We start from the raw sequence: 21,922 nt of genomic DNA on the forward strand, positions 1-21,922 counted from the left end.
AAGAAATGAGGTAGCCATCATGGTCAACAAAAGAGTCCGAAATGCGGTACTTAGATGTAATCTCAAAAATGACAGAATGATCTCTGTTCATTTCCAAGGCAAACCATTCAATATCATGGTAATCCAAGCCTATGCCCCAACCAGTAATGCTGAAGAAGCTGAAGTTGAACAGTTCTATGAAGACCGACAAAACCTTTTAGAACTAACACCCCCAAAGATGTCCTTTTCATTATAGGGGACTGGAATGCAAAAGTAGAAAGTCAAGAAACACCTGGGGTAACAGGCAAATTTGGCTTTGGAGTACAGAATGAAGCAGGGCAAAGGCTAATAGAGTTTTGCTAAGAGAACACACTGGTCATAGCAAACACCCTCTGCCAACAACGCAAGAGAAGACTCGACACATGCACATCACCAGATGATCAACACTGAAATCAGATTGATTATATTCTTTGCAGCCAAAGATGGAGAAGCTCTACACAGTCAGCAAAAACAGACCAGAAAGACTGGCTTAGATTATAACTCCTTATTGCAAAATTCAGACTGAAATTGAAGAAAGTAGGGAAAACCACTAGACCATTCAGGTATGACCTAAATCAAATCCCTCACGATTATACAGTGGAAGTGAGAAATAGATTTAAGGAACTAGATCTGATAGAGTGCCTGATGAACTATGGACAGTGGTTTGTGACATTGTACAAGCGGCAGTGATCAAGACAATCCCCAAGAAAAAGAAATGCAAAAATGCAAAATGGCTGTCTGAGGAAGCCTTACAAATAGCTGTGAAAAGAAGAGAAGTGAAAAGCAAAGGAGAAAAGGAAAGATATAAATATCTGAATGCAGAGTTCCAAAGAATACCAAGGAGAGATAAGAAAGCCTTCCTCTGTGATCAGTGCAAAGAAATAGAGGAAAACAATAGAATGGGAAAGACTAGAGATCTCTTCAAGAAAATTCGAGATGCCAGGGAACATTTCATACAAAGAAGGGCTCAATAAAGGACAGAAATGGTGGACCTAACAAAAGCAGAAGATATTAAGAAGAGGTGGCAAGAATACACAGAACTGGACAAAAAGATCTTCATGACCCAGATAATCACAATGGTGTGATCAGAGCCAGACGTCCTGGAATGCGAAGTCAAGTGGGCCTTAGGACCTAACAGAAGCAGAAGATATTAAGAAGAGGTGGCAAGAATACACAGAACTGGACAAAAAAGATCTTCATGACCCAGATAATCACAATGCTGTGATCAGAGCCAGACATCCTGGAATGCAAAGTCAAGTGGGCCTTAGGAAGCATCACTACGAACAAAGCTAGTGGAGGTGATGGAATACCAGTTGAGCTATTTCAAATCCTGGAAGATAATGCTGTGAAGGTGCTGCACTCAATATGCCAGCAAATTTGGAAAACTCAGCAGTGGCCACAGGACTGGAAAAGGTCAGTTTTCACTCCAATCCCTAAGAAAGGCAATGTCAAAGAATGCTCAAACTACCACACAATTGCACTCATCTCACACGCTAATCAAGAAATGCTCAAAATTCTCCAAGCCATGCTTCAACAATACATTAACTGTGAACTTCCAGATGTTCAAGCTGGTTTTAGAAAAGGCAGAGGAACCAGAGATCAAATTGCCAACATCTGTTGGGTCATCAGAAAAGCAAGAGGGTTCCAGAAAAACATCTATTTCTGCTTTATTGACTATGCCAAAGCCTTTGACTGTGTGGATCACAATAAACCGTGGAAAATTCTGAAAGAGATGGGAATACCAGACCACTTGACCTGTATCTTGAGAAATCTGTATGCAGGTCAAGAAGCAACAGTGAGAACTGGACATGGAACAACAGTTTGGTTCCAAATAGGAAAAGGAGTACATCAAGGCTGTATACTGTCACTCTGCTGATTTAACTTATATGCAGAGTGCATCATGAGAAATGCTGGGCTGGAGGAAGCACAAGCTGGAATCAAGATTGCCGGCAGAAATATCAATCACCTCAGATATGCAGATGATACCACCCTTATGGCAGAAAGTGAAGAAGAACTAAGGAACCTCTTGATGAAAGTGGAGAGTGAAAAAGCTGGCTTAAAGCACAACATTCAGAAAACTAAGATCATGGCATCCGGTCCATCACTTCATGGCAAATGGATGGGGAAACAGTGGAAACAGTGTCAGACTTTATTTTTCTGGGCTCCAAAATCACTGCAGATGGTGATTGCAGCCATGAAATTAAAAGACGCTTACTCCTTGGAAGAAAAGTTATGACCAACCTAGATAGCATATTAAAAAGCAGAGACATCACTTCGTCAACAAAGGTCCTTCTAGTCAAGGCTATGGTTTTCCAGTAGTCATATATGAATGTGAGATTTGGACTATAAAGAAAGCGGAGAATTGATGCGTTTGAACTGCGGTGTTGGAGAAGACTCTTGAGAGTCCCTTGGACTGCAAGGAGATCCAACCAGCCCATCCTAAAGGAGATTGGTCCTGAGTGTTCACTGGAACGACTAATGTTGAAGATGAAACTCCAATACTTTGGCCACCTGATGTGAAGATCTGACTCATTTAAAAAGACCCTGATGCTGGGAAAGATTGAAGGCAGGAGGAGAAGGGCATGACAGAGGATGAGATAGTTAGATGGCAGCACTGACTCAATGGACGTGAATTTGGGTAAACTTCCGGAGTTGGTGATGGACAGGGATGCCTGGTGTGCTGCAGTCCATGGAGTTGAAAGAGTAAGACACGACTGAGCGACTGAACTGATAGGGCTGCAAAGAAGTGGACACGACTATAGGTGAATGAGCGTGCATGCATACAGATGTTAATAAGAAACTCTTTAGTTTGGTTTAAAACAAGATTTGCATCTCTGTCCTCTTGATCTCTTAAATTCCAGGGTTGCATAATACAGGGAAGTCTATTAGGTTTATCAGTCCTAGGAGTTGGCACAGGCATACAGGAATAGCTCTTTCTTCCTTCAGGGACCTGGAAGCCTAGCGAGGACTTCCAGTCCATCTAGTATGTAAAATACTGTTAACAGGTCATGAGTGGGATACTGTCTATTCATACAGTTGAGGAAATGAAATGAAATTAAACTGAGGTTTTACTACACACCAGACTCTGCTAAACACAGAAATAATAAATGTGACATAATTTAATATTGTGACCCTGTAGAGTAGATAAGTACTGTTCTCAATTTACAGATAAAGAATCAGAGTTCATGTTGCTTAAATAGGTTGCTATGGATATACTGCTAATTAAGTGGCTGAGGTAGGCTTCAAAGTGACATCAATATGACTCCAGAGCTCTTGTTCTTTTCATTTTACTACCTTGTATCTATGAAGAATGCTTATTTAAAACTTTTCAGATAACATCAATTGTTGTTATTTTTAAAAATACCAAAGATGTTCTAGGTTATTTTCTATATACTGAATAAACATTATTATTAGTCTCTGTAATAACCTTGGAAGAGAGTAATTATATCCCTGTTTAAACCATGACCTAGAGAGACCAAGTAACATGCTAAAGTTAAAACAGCTGGTAAGTGGCAGAGTTGGCTTAAAATTCAGAAATGTCTGATGTACCCATGGCTCTTTATTATACTATACCTCCTTATTTGGCATTCAGATTAAGAAAATGACTTTATTATGGATACATGGGTACCTAAGATTCCTTATATGTCTTTGAAATTTTGTGATTAGAGCTATAAATTCTGAAATAGTCATTCAGTAAGTAAACAGAATGGACATAAAGTTCTAAGACTTTGGTGGGTCCACTGATTCTTTTTTACTCTCTGATAATAGGAACATATACTAATAAGATAAATCCAACGGACTCATTAATCTGTCCTTTTAAAACCACTTGCCAATACTAACATACTTTTTATGATATTTCTGCTGAATGGCCATCGGTTTCTTATGATAAAAGAAAGCTGGGGCTTTCCTGGTGGCTCAATAGTAAAGAATCCGCCTGCCAACATAGGAGATGTGGGTTCTATCCCTGATCAGGAGGATCCCACATGCTAAACCCATTCAACACAACTACTGAGCCTGTGCTCCAGAGCCTGGGAGCTACCGCCACTAAGCCCAGATGCTGCAGCTACTGAAGGTTGTGCACCCTACAGCCTGTGCTCCACGATAAGAGAAGCCACCACAAGAGAAGCTCATGCACCGCAACGGGAGAGCAGCCCCTGCTCACCGCAACTAGAGAAACGCCTGCGTGCAGCACTGAAGACCCAGTCCAGCCAAAAAGAAATTAACAAGTAAAAATTATTTTTAAAATAGTTAAGATGATATGTTTTTCAAAAAGAGAGAAAGCTGCTGATCTATAACGTACAAACGGTTCTTACGTACAGAGTTAAATCTGCTCACCAGACTCTTTCTTGGATGGCCAAATTTTCATGTATTTGAAGACAGTGTTCAAGTTCCTTCCAAATCTCCTTTATCATAAAAATTCATCCTCTTGAAATACATCACAATTATTGTTCCTCTGTGACACGGTTTCTACACCTAGGTCACACTCTTCTGGACACAGCCTAGTATCTCTCCTTGCTTCCTTGGAGCAACAGAATAAGGATGCTATCATTTCTTCCAGATGTCAGTCCTCTGGGTTAACAGAAGTTGCCTATCACAACACTTCTTCAAAGCCTTTTTCCCCCTCCTGATTCATCAGGAACTCACAGTTTGCAGACCCTTGTGCCTCCGTCCCACCCCAGTTCTGACTGCTCTTCTTCAGATTTACCTTGGCTTACCACTGTTTCTCATAAATGTGGTGATCCAAATATAAACTGGCCAGCACACGACAGGGTGAGACACCTTTTTTTAAAAAAATATATTTCCATGTCACTCACATATATCCTTTTGATTTAGTCTGTCTTAAATTCCTCTCCTAAAAAAGTACTGCAACCCTTCACCCCAGTCTTCAGTTTCTGCCTCTTCTAATCCAGCCTGAGCACTGATTAATCTTCCTAAAATCTCATGACAGTTTCTTTCTTCTACTCAGAAATTCTCTCTCCAGTTTACTAAAGCTGAACTCTCCCTAGATGTGACTTCAACTGATTTGCCCAGCTCTATCAGCCACTGATCTTGTACTTATAATTCTTAACCATACAAACTAGAATATTCATCATTTCACAAACATATTCGTTATTTTCATGTCTATTATGTTCTTTGCTTACAGTGTCAGTTCCATATGCAATGCTACCTACTCTTCTCCTATTTCCTGAAATATCCTTTCACCCAAGACTCAGCATAATTGTAATCTCAGTCACTCCTGCTAGAAGAAATCTGCCCTTGCTGGATGTTCTCTTTGCTCTTTCTAGTATACTATTTTGGATTCTTTGTCTTTAAAGTAGTTGTGTTTCTTAAGTTAATATTAGATTGTGATTTTGAGGCTAGTGAATATATCTTATTAAGCCAATATTGTTCATAGCAAATACAAACTTTATAGCTAGCTGATGATATAAATCTCCATCATCCAACCAATCAATTCAGCAGACATTTAGTGACCATCTGTTATGTATGAGGCACTGTGCTAAGCTTCTGGGATATAAATCTGAAGAGAGATGGCCTGTGCTTTCAAGGAGTGTACAATACAATGAAAGAACTAAAGTGTTTTTAAAAAGGAAGGAAGGGGGAAAAGGATGATGGAAGAAAGGAAGGATGGACAAACAACTGCTTTATGCACAGAAGAACCTCCAGTTTCTGCTGGGAGTGATCAGGAGATCTGATCCTTTTTTTATAATGGAAAAAAATTTAATATTCTTATACGCTTAAGCAGCTGCAATTTTAATTACTAAGCAGAGTGAGGGGAGAAAAAGGCAGGCCGTCCCACAAGTGAGACCTCAACAGATCCCAGAATCAGAGATGTGTTCAACCATTCAAGAACAGCACTTACGATAAGGAGAGAGCAATCATTCTTAAGGAACATAGTCATATGAGGAGATTTGATTCTTAAAAGAAGTAGGAATTTAGCAGAGCAAACAAACAGGAAGGAAATTTCTTGTTCATAGTGATATGATGGAGGTGATAAAATACAGAGATGAGAAAATCTTATAGGAAGAAGAAATGTCTAAGCGTGGAATGAGAGGTTATCCCAGAATACTACACCAAAGGAGGCCCGGTGGTTGCAAAGGGCAGGTGTTTTACATTAGTAGTATTAGGTGGTTAGCAGTTAGGGATGAGCTGATGTAAAAGTGATAATACAAGGGGCTGGCCACAGTAATTTGTGTTGTCTATGTTTTCAGGAAGAGGCGTGTCTTTGTTTTGCCTGCAGTAAAACTGAAGACTATGGGCAAGTCTGTACTCCACCCAAAGTGAATCATTTTTTTTTCCCCTCTGAAAGATGTAACTGAAGGTTGTGTTTTAGCTTACTGGTGAGAGTAGGTTAAAAGCTCATGTAAATAACTACTAGCTTCTTTACTACCATTTGCAGGACTTAGATTTTTCTCAAAGAAGTAGCACAACTTGGAAAAAAACCAGAAAGAACGGGGGAGAAAAAAAAAGCTAGTGATCACATTACTATTTTTCTCCAGAGAGAGTACTTGCTGATGGGGGGAAAAAAAAAGACAGTATTTTTGGCAGATTATAGCTTTTCACACCATTGTTAGTTAGATTCATCTTCTTAAAACACTCTTTTTATTTCTCTTTCAGAGCTCATTACTGACTAAAATCTAAGGTTCAAATGCTTTAGGTCAGCATTCAATCTTGTCTTCTAAATCCCAGGAGAGTCTCAAAGATTTTGAGAGTTGCTCTCCCATTTAAATTGTTACGACTCGATTTCTGGTACATTTTCTTGTTCACTTGGAGGATGAAACTCAGGTTAAGGGCTTCACTCTTTTTACCTTACCCCAGCCCGAGGTGCTGCTGGCTTGCAGTTCTCTCCCAGCGCTCTCCAAGAGTCTTTTAGCCAGGCTCATATGCTCTGCAATCTAGTCTCTACTCTGCACTCCTATATCCATTCTGCTTCCTGCTTTTCCAGAAATGTCCTTACCTTTCCTAACCAACTACCTTCAATATTTCACTGATTCTAAGGAGCACGTTTCTTCATTCTTTAACAACACAGAAATGGGTGTGTTATCTTGGGATCGATGTACATCATAATTTAACTGGTTGCATTTTTCTATCTCAGTAATCTATAAAGTAATGATACACCTCCTAATCAGTGGCATCTTAACACTTCTGTGACTCCCATCTGATTTGGCTCTCTATGTGTCCAAAATACTCCCCCACAGAATCATGCCTGTTTTATCAAAACTGTATTTTGAGTGAGAAATGAGACTTTTAAAAGCAACATCTGGTAGCTCCCAAATGAATCAGACTATCAGATTAAAAACTTGTCAAAACCTTTATAAAAGAACACTAAATAATACCCATAAATCCTTCAGAATTAGTTCCTTGGAATACTTAATAACTAGAACCAAATAACAAAGACACACTTTGGATGAGGCATGATTTACCTGGAATCTGAAAGTGATTTGGTTAGAATTATTCTTCCTAACAGTGTCTAATGGACAGACCACTGGAGGAGGAGTCAAATAATGTTCTTTGATCCATGTTATCCCATCTGAAAATAAGAGGTTTTGACATGATTCTTTTCAACACTTCTCCTCCATGGCTTTCACTGACATTTGGATAAAGATCACTTTTACTGGTAAGGGAAAAATGTGCAAAATGGATTCTAAAATCTAGGACAGTGTTGTAATTTTAGTAACTGAATTTGAACCTTGTTTTGAGTTATAGGAATCTGGTCTTTCTCTTGAGTTGCAAGTGATGAGACAATTTGGCACTTGCAACTTGGCATTCTTTCCCTTTTTTGCTGACTTCCTTCCTCTGATTGCTGCAGACAGGTTGTAGCAAGTAACGCTCTCTTTAGCAGAGATTTATGGAGCTCAAATGTTCCTTCTGTATTTTCTTCCCCTGACATGATGCAACAATAAGCATGTTTATATACTGTCTATGTACTCTGTATTTCTGGACTTGAACTTTGAGGAGTCACTCCATAATAGGTATTACCACACCCAGAACTTCACGTGTCAAGGAGAGAGATGAAATACTGGAAAGATGTTTTATTCATCTTTATTATTGTTATGCCTTAGTAAATTAATAGCTTAGTAAACCCTAGTATTTATATACTGAGAGTTTATATAAAATTACATTGATATAAAAACTCTTAAGTATCTCTCCCCCACACACATACATAAACACAAAATTTTGTCTGAAATTCTTGTGATTTACCTCTTGTTGCAAATACATTGTCATAAACAAATTCTAAGAGGACTCCCAATTTTTTAAATATGCAAAAGAAATAGAGAAGCGCCTGATCTAGGACTCAAGTGTACTAGTTTCTCTGTCAAAAATGATTTGAAGACAGTCATTTTATCTTCTCAAAGTTTTAATGATACTATGTATAAAGTGGGGATGTGGACTGTCAGTGATCCTCAATCTGTCTTCTGCCTCAACAAACCCGAGATGATCTTAGTCTCATTGCACACAGAGGTTCACTGCCCTAGTAATGCTACAGTGAGAGGGGAGAGGGTGGGGGTCTGTGAGAAAGCTTCCACGTGTACTGGACAAACTTAAAGCCCTGTGTGTGTTTCTAGAGAGTAGTCAGTCTAATCTTACTCCCACTCCCATTACTTTGGACTGATAAAATCAAAGGTCCTTTTCAGCATTGGTTTCTATGACTATAAACGGAAAGGACACTTCCAAAAAGAAAACATTTGATTATTTAAGTTGCATAGGTTCTGCTTTCTCTGTAGTGATGGGTTTTTTTCTTTTCAGCATTTTAAAGATATCATTCCACTGTTGCCTGGCTTGTACTGTTTCTGACAATGTATTTAACATGCCTTTTTTTCTTTTTTCCCTCTTTTTGGTTTGCTTTTAAGACGTTCTTTTTCTCACTGGTTTTTAACAACTTCATTATGATATACCCTAGTGTGGTTTGCTTGTGTTTATCTTGTTTGAACTGTTTTGCCAGTCAGTCAGTCAGTAGGTCAGTTCAGTCTCTCAGCCATGTCCGACTCTTTGGAACCCCAGGGACTGCAGCACCCCCGGCCTCCCTGTCCATCACCAGCTCCCACAGTCTACTCAAACTCATGTCCATTGAGTTGCTGATGCCATCCAACCATCTCATCCTCTGTTGTCTCCTTCTCCTCCCACCTTCAATCTTTCCCAGTGCCTCCATTTAAAAGAGAATGCTAGGTGAACTTAACCTTAGGTGAAAAATCAGTAAACTCTTGGTAGGTGAACCTGCTGAAACTGAAACCCAGAAAGAAAAAGGCAAAAACCAAAACATAACCACACAAAACAAAACTACACACACACATACACACACACACACAAATACACAAAAGATCAGAGCTTCGGTGGCCTAAGGGATGTTAGTGGGTAATCTAACATAGGTGAAATTGAATTCTGGGGAGTAGGGGGTGGGGTCGATTGGGAAAAGAATCAGAAAAAACAGATGTAAAGAAATAATGGCAAAAAAAAAAAAAAAAAAAAGAAAAGAAAAAAATAATGGCCAAAATTGGTTCAGATTTCATAAAACTCACCCCAACAGAAAAAAAGCAGCTTCAAGAATAAGTAGGCATAAAGCAACTGAAGCAAGATAAACACAAGAAAACCATACTAAGGGATATCATAATGAAGTTGCTAAAAACCAATGAGGAAGTCTTAAAAACAAATCAAGGTGGGTACTTTTTTTTTGGTAATCAAAGGAACACTACCATCCTCCTATCCCACTATATAAATATACAATGGATTAGAAAAAGCTGTGGTGGTATCAGTAGACCAGTCAACTCAATTCTCGTGACTACAGTAATAAAGAGTCATTTATTTGGCAGAAAGTCAAAGGAATCAAGATATATAGCTAATAGCACATATTAAAATATAATAAGGCAGTTGCTACAGCCTAGCTAGAGACCAACTCCATTATCTTTTGCCATATCAGCATTCTGATCCTTGCACCTTTCTGGCTGATCTGCTTCCAAAATCATTTTATAAGCACCCACTCTTCATTACTCCCTGGAAAAGCTTCACTGCTTAATTTTAAAAGCATTTCTCTCTTTACCTCCCTCCCATTTTCCAAAAATGTAGGGTTCTGATCTTAATCAGTGGGTACATGTAGCTCTTGCTAGTGCTAAAAAGGAATTATACATATATTTTAAAGAGGAAAGTGAGATTATTGCCTTCTCACATGTATCCATGTTTAAATAGTAGTAAAAGATGAACATCCAGAACACTATAAATATTGGTATTTTAAAATATGATTTCTATTTCAACTTTCACCAATGCAGTCAACAGATTTTAAATAATTTAATCCTACGAACCATTTAAAAACTAGTTCTGAGAAACTTTAAACAGATTTTTTTTTCTCCTTAAATTTGTACTATCATTCCACTAATCCAAGAAAATTTCCTTCCTTCATGAATCATTTTGTAATAATTTTAACAAATAAAAATACATATACACAATAAATTTTTTAAAATTCAAATGAACAAAAGGTTCTAAGTATTAAATTTCTTCTGCATTGAATTGGCATTACAATTACTTAGGTACCATTATACATATTATCAATTCAGGCAAAATATTAAGCATAAAAAGTTAAAGTTTATTGGAAATTCATTTCTTAAAGAGACTGATAGAATTACCTCCTTAGTCTCCTTCTCCCAAATATGTTCTTGTAAACATGGGAGACTATTACTCATTGAGCGTGTGCTCAGGTGTTTCAGTCATGTCCGACTCTTTGCGACTGCATGGGCCTTAGCCCACCAGGCTCCTCTGTACATGGTATTCTCCAGGCAAGGATACTGGAGTGGGCTGCCATGCCTCCCTCCAGGGGATCTTCCTGACCCAGGGATCAAACCTGCCTCTCCTGTGGCTCCTGCATTGCAGGCAGATTCTTTACTGCTGAGCCATACTCAGCAGTAAATCCTACTCATTGGGAGGATTCAATTCTTTAAAAATTCTTAAAAAAAATTTTTTTAAATGGAATAAAGTACAGAGAGACTTTGTTCACATAAATGAGAGTATAGGAAATTTTCATATAATGACACCTCCCAATTCTCTGAAATCTGAATTATATCTCAGAAAAGATGACGAACAAGGGACAACTTAAAATTCTTGGACTATAGAGTCCATGGAATTCACTAGGCCAGAATACTGGAGTGGGTAGCCTTTCCCTTCTCCCACAGGATTTTCCCAATTCAGGGACTGAATCCAGGTCTCCTGCATTGCAGGAGGATTCTTTACCAGCTGAGCCACAAAGAAAGCCCAAGAATTCTGGAGTGGGTAGCCTATCCCTTCTCCAGCAGATCTTCCTGACCCAGGAATTAAACCAGGGTCTCCTGCAATGCAGGTGGATTCTTTACCAACTGAGTTATCAGGGAAACCCTTTTAAACTGCAACTCCTGAGAAAACGAAAGTGAAAAGGGCAAACAGTAATTCTAATCTCCAGACCACACTTAGAAAACTGGTGCTTCAGAGTGATCCACTCTTTCAAACCTCTAACTTCCCACTGTCTTCTTGTTTGGTGTCTCAGAGGTTTATAATGAAGAGTTTGGATAGGGGGAATTTCCACTCTCAACACAAGTATGTTCTCAGGCAGACCACCTCTAGGCATTAAAGATCTGGAAATGAATTTCTTTAAATTGTTATTCCTATGTAAAGCATGCACTCCCATAAGTGAAGTCTCCTGGTTTACAAAAATGAATTAAATAAATTAACTTCTGCAAGACTGGCCATATAGCATTTAAGTGTTAGAGTCAAGACAACCGAAGAGTAAAACTACAATGCAAATAATAAAAATTAATAAAGCAAGATCAAGTTTTTCATAAAATGCAATACTTCAAGGAAGGAAAAATGATTCAGAATAGAAAAGGTCTAGAATGGTAGAGCTATGTCCATGAGAGGAGTTACTTATGGTTCTACAAACAATATGACATGACAGCATAGTAAAGCTGTTTTATCTGTTCAGACCATGGGCATTTGACATAGGGTGGAATGCTGAGGTAGAAATGAGAAGTTTAGTATGCACCACTGCATTCTCAAAGAATAAAAATATTAGAGCCCTGATTTAAGTGACACAATGGTTCTCAAACATGGTAAAATGACAAGGCATCTGAAAACTGGTATTCTTTGTTTTGTTCAATATTGCAACTCTTTCCAGTGTACAGTGATCTGCTCATGTTATCTATTATCAAGCAAAGAGATTCTATAACTATGCTTATTCTTCATCGTAAATGTCTAATGTAATATCTATGTACTCTCCATGAAGAAGACAACAACCTTATTACAGTTTCACCTCCTCTGGTCTCCAGCTTCTCTCTTCACCTTACCCCTCTTATCACCTAGAAATTCCCAAAGATTAATATTACCCGGAGTTTTAATTCTAGGCTGTGAGATGTTTGGTTATTAGTATCCCCCATCCTTTTTTTTTTTTTGCCATTGCTTATCTACAAAGCAGGGTTTCCCCGGTGGCTCAGCAGTAAAATAATCTACCTGCAAATGCAGGAGACATGGGGTTGATCTCTGTGTTGGGAAGACCCCTGGAGGAGGAAATGGCAATCCACCTCAGTATTTCTGTCTGGAAAATTCTATGGATGGAGGAGCCTGAAAGGCTATAGTCCAAGAGTCAGATGGACTGAGCACACACACATCTATAAAGCACATTCACATTCTTGGATTCTGTATTCTCTATTACTACCTGTATATCTCATTACTTGTTCCTGGATTCAGTTCTCTTCTTGCCTGGGTGCATGCTCTGAGAGCTCTTTTCAGAGAGGGACTTTTGCATAGTAAATTTTCTAAGATCCTGTGTATCAGAAAATATCCTCCCTTCTTTATCACATTTAGGTGACAGTCAAGTTGAATACAACTCTGGGTTCAAAATTACTTTCTTGCCAGATTCCGAAGATGTCACTTCAGTTTCCCCCTCTGTCTGATACTGTTTAGAACTCTAAAGCCAGTCTGATCATTGTTTTTTCCTACCTGAAAGCTTTTAGAGTTTTTTTCTTTAGCTTTGATATCCTAATATTTGAATACAATACATCTGGATGTAGGTTTTCTTCAGCTTTCTCTGAACCTTTTAATCTTTACCTTTAATTGTACCTTTAATTACAGAAAATTCTCAGTTATTTACTTAATATTTTCTCCCCTCAATTTACTTTTTGCCTGTGGTTCTGAGACTTCGAGTACACAAACAATGACATACATAACTATTTCTATCATTTATATTTCTTGACTTTTCTCACATTCTTTCCCTCTCATTATCTTTTCCTGATGTTTCTAAAAAGATTTCTAGATTTGATTTTCCAAATCATGAATTTATTCTTTGGCTGTATCCATTGTGCTATTTTACCCATCAGGTTTTTGTTTTGCATTTTAGTTTTAAAAAGCAGCAATTTTTCAAACTCAATATATCTATTGGTTATAACTATTTGCTTTTTTTCTTTATGAATCCAGTTTTCTCCCTTATCATCTTTAAGAACATCTATTAATACTACAGTTCTCTTCTGTCTTTACCATTTCATTTTACGGTGTGATTTTTAGCTGCTTCAGTTAATAATTTCGACTTAGGTGGAAGGGCCCTAGCTTGTGTTTTCCAAAGCAGTTTTAAGTTCCTCTGATATCTCAGTGTCAGAGAAGGCAATGGCACCCCACTCCAGTACACTTGCCTGGGAAATCCCATGGACGGGGGAGCCTGGGAGGCTGCAGTCCATGGGGTCGTGAACAGTTGGACACGACTGATCGACTTCACTTTCACTTTTCACTTTCATGCATTAAAGAAGGAAATGGCAACCCACTCCAGTGTTCTTGCCTGGAGAATCCCAGGGACGGGGGAGCCTGGTGGGCTGCCGTCTCTGGGGTCGCACAGAGTCGGACACGACTAAAGCGACTTAGCAGCAGCAGCAGCAGCAGCAGCAGATGTCTCAGTGTGAACTCAATCTCCTGGTTTTACTTTCCAAGCCCACCTCCCCAGGTCCTCTATTTACTAATCTCTAAGGTTCTCCACCCTAGGCATCTTTCTTTATTATTAGGGGCTTTCCTGCTTCTATACTAACAATAGTTGCCTGGTCCACATAGTGAGGAGAATTAAGATACCTAAATCTACTCCTAACACAATATTGCCTCCTAAGCCAGGCTCCCATACTGTCCTGATACTAATGTGCTGTCTCTAGTTGGCACTAGACTACAATTTTCTTGCCTAATACTAAAAACAGAGTGAGCAACTGAAAGGGCACTATGGAGGAGAGAAAAGGGCTCAGTTAGAAAACTCTCAGCTTTATGATCCCTCTAGAATGGCTCTTGACTTTCCTCTACATAATAAAGACAGTTTCTACCTCCCTACTTGGGAGGTAGGCTAAGATCATCTCTAAAGTCTCTTTAAGGTTTAACATTTTCTGACTCCTAGGATTCAGAGTATGAATCCGCTTACTGAGAACTATATTACTCCATGGGAGTTTATAAACTCTCTAAGTTTCAGATTCTCTCTTGCAAAAGGAAGAAATTATGTAAAGTGCCTAGCATATTGACAAATTGAAAGTGCATGATTTGTCATTACTAGATGTGCTGTATTACCAACTGCTCAATTTGTCACTGACATGTTTTACTTGACTAACTCTATGTCACTGATGAGATTAAATGATGAAATTGCAGCCACCTTCAAAACTCCTGTGTCTTCATAGCACTGGTCCTTTTTCCTTGATTTGTCTCCAGCTTCAGTTTCATTTAAACAACTAGGCAAATGAGTAAAAGAGTCAGCATAAATATACAAGCTCTGTCAGTGTAGCTAGCTAAAGTTATTCCCCCAGTTGTATAACAGGTAAAAGAAACTTTCAGAATAAATCAGTATCAGTTCAGTCACTCAGTTGTGTACGACTCTTTGCGACCCCATGAACCGCAGCACACCAGGCCTCCCCGTCCATCACCAACTCCCGGAGTCCACCCACACCCATGTCCATTGAGTTGGTGATGCCATCCAACCATCTCATCCTCTGTCATCCCCTTCTCCTCCTGCCTTCAATCTTTCCCAGCATCAGGGTCTTTTCCTGTGAGTCAGCTCTTCGCATCAGGTGGCCAAAGTATTGGAGTTTCAGCTTCAACATCAGTTCTTCCAGTGAACACCCAGGACTGATCTCCTTTATGATGGACTGGTTGGATCTTCTTGTAGTCCAAGGGACTCTCAAGGATCTTCTCCAACAACACAGTTCAAAAGCATCAGTTCTTCGGTGCTCAGCTTTCTTTATAGTCCAACTCTCACATCCATACATGACCACTGGAAAACCATAGCCTTGACTAGATGGACCTTTGTTGACAAAGTGATGTCTCTGCTTTTTAATATGCTGTCTAGGTTGGTCATAACTTTCTTCCAAAGATTAAGCATCTTTTAATTTCATGGCTGCAATCACCATCTGCAGTGACTTTGGAGCCCAGAAAAACAGTCAGCCACTGTTTGCACTGTTTCCCCATCCATTTTCCATGAAGTGATAGGATCAGATGCCATGATTTTAGTCAGAATAAATAATGATTTGTTATAAACTAATTCTATCTAAGACACAGGTACTAGGTGAATCACATGCAAGAGAGTGAATCTCTGCCTTTCAGAAGCTCGCAATGTGGGAATAAACAGAGATAAATAGCAATTTAAAGCCACATATATTAAATGTTCAGTGGATACTCTAGATAATACGTTCCACAAGAGATTCGAAGAAAGAGAAAATAAATTATTCAAGGCTGGGAAAACTCTTGCTTTCAAAGTGTTTTGTAAGCAAGCCCCACTTTTCCATAGGTACATCTACTAATGGAGAAACCAAAACTGACACATTTTAAAATATTTTATATGAAAAAGAATACAAGAACATTCAGAACTACTTATAAACTAGTATGAGCAATTTCATCAAATAACTAAAAAGCAGGGTTCACGTCTCTATGAGTCTGGAAAACTTTACATGGCAGGCACTGTGTGGACATATTTTTATCCCTGCGGAGTTTTTCCTTTTGTTTTAAAGACTGACTGTAAAAATAAGCAATATTTTTCTTGTTATTGAGAGAAACACTTCTTTCAAACATATCTAATACTTAAGACAGGTTAAAGAAAGAAGAGAAAATGCCCCTTTATAATTACAGAGATTTATAATTACTGTGTAGTTTACAATGGTCCTACTTACAAGACATCCATTTTTTTCAACTAAAGCTGGGATCTTTCTGGATATTATTATTTACTGGCTTCCCTTGCATCTGGCTCCCAGTGCAGAACATAGTATATAAAACTATAATCTGGCTTCAGATGATAACAGAACAAAAGGGAAAGCATAATTAGCATGACTATATTACTTGAAGCATGTAAAGAAAATGAATTAGGTCACTTATACAGCTATCTTTAAATTGAACTTTGCTGAGCAAGACAGAAATTTATCTGTTAGAACATTAAAAAAGTAAATGAATGATTATATAATTATTACAAAGTAGAATGTTTTATAAAGGGTAGGTGAAATAGATCTTGGTGTAGTTACAGGTAACAAATGTGAAAAGTGGAAATTAAATATAAGGAATGCAATTAATGTCTTAATGTCCAGCATTTTAATGTTCTTTTCTTAAGGTTAGAAAGGATTAACTATAGTTTTCTGTCCTCATTTTGGACTTCTCTTCTTCCGCCCACCCTTGAATATTAGAATGCATCTGGATTTCTTCCTTTCAACCTTTTCTTCAGCTACTATAAACTTACCCTAGGAGATACTATCCATTCCAATGGCTTCACTTATCACTAAAATGCTAAGTCTTAAATCTATATCAACCAGCTGAACTAAGGTCCAAAGGCTATTACATATTTTAAGTACCTTAAACTCAATATATCCCATACAGATAGCTCTTTAACTTTCTCCCAAATGTTTTCTCTTTCCCTGTGAAACATACCACTATCCAACCACTTTTTGAGACCAGAACCGACTACATAATTTACAAGGTGGAGTTTAAAAGGAAACTTTGGGTTCTCTGTTCAAAAACTATTAAGAATTTAAAGAAAGCAACTACAGCATTAAACCAACAGTGAGGCCCTTCTGGCATCTATAGAAGCTGATCATGCATACTCATGAAGCTGATCCTGTCAAAGTAGAATCAAGGTCATCATCTAATCAACCATCATGTCCTGCGCATTCTATTCACTGTTACGGATCTCTTGAAACCAACTACTTCCTTTCATCCCACCTTCATCATTCCCTAATTCAGACCACTGATTCTCCTCCTAGATATCCGAAAAGTCACTTCTACCAGCAGACCCTCACTGCCCATCCTCTTATAATCAGATAATTCTAAAACACATATCTGATTATGTCACCTCTTGCTTAACTGCCTTAATGCTTACTCTTGCTTCCAAGACAAAAGAAACATTCTGTGCCATGGCATTCAAAAACTGTTATGGTTAAGCCATAACAGTGTGATTCCTCCTGCCATTTTCACCTTTCCCTCCACAGCAAAGCCATACTGAACTACAAATGCATCACGTGCTCTCTCTACTTTAGGCCTTTCTACATAATGTTATGTTCTTTCTGAAACATCTAATCACTTCCACTTCATTATTTCTAGCCCCCTTGCCAGGCTCATTCTAAGAAACTCTTCTTTTTTCCCTAAATCTAGTTTTAGTGTTCTCTTTGTCTTATCCCCTTCCCCGTGGAGTTCTCTGCACTTCTGCCATCACAGAATTTAGCATACTTTATTGTAGTTCACTGTTCATTTGTCTGTAACCACCACCAAACTGTATGCCCCATGAGAAGAAATTCCATCTATTTATTCATTTTTGTATTCCCAGCACCTAACACTATACATACTAAGGATCTAAATAAATATTTTTTGGTAGGTTTAAAAACAAATGAGCAAAACACACTAGAAAACAAACAAAATGCTGAAAATATTTTAATAAAGCCCAAGTATAACTAGGAATTTAATAATTATTATTCACTGAATGGGAACAGAATCTTCCCATGTATCTCATAAATCTGACGTTCATTTTCTTTTTTGAAATTCATTATACCTAAATGTTGGGAAGGATCTCAGATTTCCAAAAGCATAAATTATTTTCAAAAAGAATGCATGTGTATTAGCCTACCAGATTAATATATAAATAGTATATTAAAATGAATATATAGGTGATCTATTACATATAAATCAACCACATTTCATAATGTATTTCAATACCACAATGAGCGAAAAATCCAGGAAGAATGTTTCCTGGCTCCTAGTTTAATCAAATATAAATGGTGGCAAACTTTTAAAAGAAGGCTAACAAACAACATTTATTAAGTGTTGCTTTAAGTTATTTCAAATTTATTATTCATTTAATACAACAACTCTCTGTAATAGGTACGATTGTAATTTCCATTTTACAAGAGTCACATAGATTCACTAATTTGCCAAAGGTCATACATATGGTATAAGATATAACTGGGATTCAAACCCAAGGCTTGAGTCCATATGCTTAATCATTAAATATCAAGCTATAGCAGCTTAGCATCAATAAACTAAACAATGTTAAACTGCCATATAAAATTAGCTCCCTAATAATAATTATCGGTATGCTAAAATAAGATGCCAATAATGGTATAGTGAACAGTATCTATTTTGAAATGATTTTGACTTCTACCTCACATTACCGTAAATAAGATATCACGGCATGCCTGTAAGAAAGGTATTACTGAACACCACCATCCATGAAAGGTCCCTCAAACTGCAAACAGTTTCGTCTCTTAAGCAAATTAAAATCTTGTAAATAAGAAGCAGGTACTTCTTTGATTTAGTTGGGATCTGCCAAAAGTAAAGCAAGCTTGGATGACCCACATCACTCACCACAAGATTACACACTTGGAAAATTTTCAGGTCAATGATAGAGGAATATAATGCAACTGACTTTACTTTTTGTAGAGAGAATTAGATGGATTACTCAACTTCCCACTCATTAGCCATTGTCAGATTTTCTCAATGCCTTTAAATCCATTCCCAGCAACTCCCAAGGGGTGTAGCAACCCTGTTAACCAGTTCAGATTCTTTAAAGGCCATTGAAAGTCACTGATTTCTGGAAAGAAAATCCAAATGAACAAATGTAGTATTCGTTATAATTTACTACCTATTAGGATCATGGACCAAATTTCTTAACCTCTGTGATACCATTTCTTTACCTACAAAGTAGTATGAAAAATATCTACCTTAACTGAATTACTGTGCAGACTGAAACGATATAGCATATGCAAACAACTTAGTCTGTCACATAGAAAATGAACTTTTTAATTAAAAATAAGTAATGTGTGTTTATGTTTTCCTAAGTATTCTGACTTTCCATAATCTCTCTGCTCTCTGAACTGTAACATTTACTGTATCAAACCACCTGGAACCAGGTATCAAAAGCCTCTAGCATAGTTTTTGCTCAGACATAAATTTTTGCATAAATTCATTTATTCAATATTGGTGGGAATATTTCCTAGTACTAAACATAAAGTCTGAACTAAAGGACATAAACTTAAAAAAGTACTGTCCTACAGAACATCAGTAATGTTTCTTGTGAGGTCTGACTTTCTGAACATACTTTCAGGTTAAAGACAGAAAAAGAAAAATTTATATTTATTCCTGGATGAAGCCAGGCTTTAGGTTCAACAGTTTTTTTCTTTTCTGCCCCATTTACAAATTTGTTAAAACCCTATTGAAGCTTCCCTGATAGCTCAGATGGTCAAGAATCTGCCTGCAATGGGAGAGACCTGGGATTGATCCCTAGGTCAGGAAAATCCCTTGGAGAAGGAAATGGCTACCCACTCTGGTATTCTTGCCTGGAGAATTTCATGGACAGAGGAGCCTGGTGGGTACAATCTGTCGTGTCACAGAGAGCTGGACACAACTGAGTGACAAAGCTTTCAGGTTAAAATCCTACTGGTCTCTGAGAAATGAAAAACATGAATTCTATTCTTCATGTTTCTATAGATTGGGAGACCAACAATGTGCATACAACACAAATTTTATTAACATAACACTTTTTTCCTTATTTCGCACTAGTGGCACTTAAAGAATGTGTTCTTTAAACTTTTTCTTATTCCAAGCAGAGTCACAAACTGAATAAAGTTCTGATTTGAAGGGATGGTACAATTTTTGTCTTATGATTTCACAGTAGAATCACAATAATATAAATATTTTGGACATGGGGAATGTCCCTAGAATAAAGATGAAAAGCTTAAATCTTCATTGTGTTTATTTTGAGCTCATAAATTGTATGCAGTTCTACTAGAAGTGCTATGCAAATGCTGACCAAGATTAGAACAGACAGATACAGATGGTGTAGTTTATTCAGTATATGTTGTAGACTGTATTGGAAAGTCTGCAAGGCAAGTCACATAGGCTCAACAAGAACCTTGGAGAAAATAAGGTACTATGTGTACAATGAATGACAGGGTGCTCAATCTTCAGTCTTCCTGTCTCTGGCTTAATACTTTCCAGCCTACCCTTCTCCAAATAGACAGGTATCAATCCAGACCAATTTAAAAATACAAAAAATTTAGTCACCGAGTTGAGGAAATCAGAAAATTCCATTTACATATGTGCCAAAAAACTGAAAACTGGAAAGCTCCTAAGTAGCTGGATTTCTGACAATGGATGAGGATCATACATATACAACCATTCCAGATTCCTTGAGATCTCGGAAACTTTTGTGCTATTTTCCAGAGATTAATACTGAGAGGGCATCAAGAACTACCATTCTCCTAAATTAATGGCCACAAGAATAGAGTGAAGTTATGGCAGACTACTAAAGTTAATACATTTATTCAATACATTGTTTTAGATTGATATGAAGTCAACATATGTACAGAGTCCCTAGAAAATTCATAATTTAACAAAGAAATAAGCTAATCATTTAAATGATAATTATCTGCTCTTTTCAAATGCTAACATCTATCTGCTGCTACCTAAATTGATATATTTATTATATGACAAATGTTAATCAGGACTTGAGAGTGTCAAAAAAGACCCTAAGACTAGGCCATCAATAAAACATGATCACTGATCTTGTAACTATAAAGGATGCATGCATATGCATATTCATTTTTTCACTTTTACATTCCACAGTAAGTTTATGTAATAGGTACTTTCTGTGTGCTACTCAATGTCAACTAGTATTTAAAAGCAATTAAGATTTATAGCAACATAGATATTAATATTTAATGCAAGGCACCCAATCTCTTGCTGAATTCTACACAAACATATAAGCTATATTTACTATCTACTCTCTAAAATATGTAAAACATTAAAGAAAGGAGAATAATGTCAGGAAGTTTTGGAAGATGAGATGAACCACAAAGCTTATCTATTCAGTCAGCCTAGAGTTCAAAGGACAATACTGTCAAAGAATGAAATTCAAATACATATCCCCCCTTTTGAGGTGGAACCATGCTTGCTTCAAAGAAAGCAGTAAGTTATTAGACTGTCCATTTCAATTCTTAATGTTCAACTTTCATCTATGATTGGAAAAGTGGGATTCACATGTTAAACAGGGGACCTGTATTATTCATTCTCATTCCTACCTCTAGCTTCAGACTGGATTTAAATGGCCTGGGCCAAATTTTGATGGTTCCTTTTTTATAAATATTTGGAATTATCATTTAAAAAGAAGATAAAACATAACAGAGTAACAATACATGGAACATTCATAGGGCCAAAGGTAATTTTCAAAGATTAGTCCCAAAATTTAAATTTTAAATTTGTAAATATTCACATATATGCTAAGTGACTGAATAATAAAATCATTTTATGCTTGCTAATTCAATTCAAAATTGAAAACAGATCAGACTTATCTTTTCCAGCTTCCTAATCAACTTCAATCAAAATTGACGAGATAAGAAACAAAGGCTGTGAGAAGAGACAAAGAAGGCCACTACATAATGATTAAAGGATCAATCCAAGAAGAAGATAT

The 21,922-nt window shown here is 37.4% G+C and overlaps 1 protein-coding gene across 2 annotated transcripts in view; it reads right to left on the minus strand.

Annotated features, from left to right (window-relative positions):
* The window catches only part of AFG2A (AFG2 AAA ATPase homolog A), a 351,807-nt gene that overhangs the window by 147,672 nt on the left and 182,213 nt on the right, over window positions 1–21,922 (minus strand). The gene's annotated exons all lie outside the window — the stretch shown is intronic.

Source organism: Ovis aries, chromosome 17 (assembly GCF_016772045.2).
Source record: "Ovis aries strain OAR_USU_Benz2616 breed Rambouillet chromosome 17, ARS-UI_Ramb_v3.0, whole genome shotgun sequence".
Classification (NCBI taxonomy): Eukaryota; Metazoa; Chordata; class Mammalia; order Artiodactyla; family Bovidae; genus Ovis; species Ovis aries.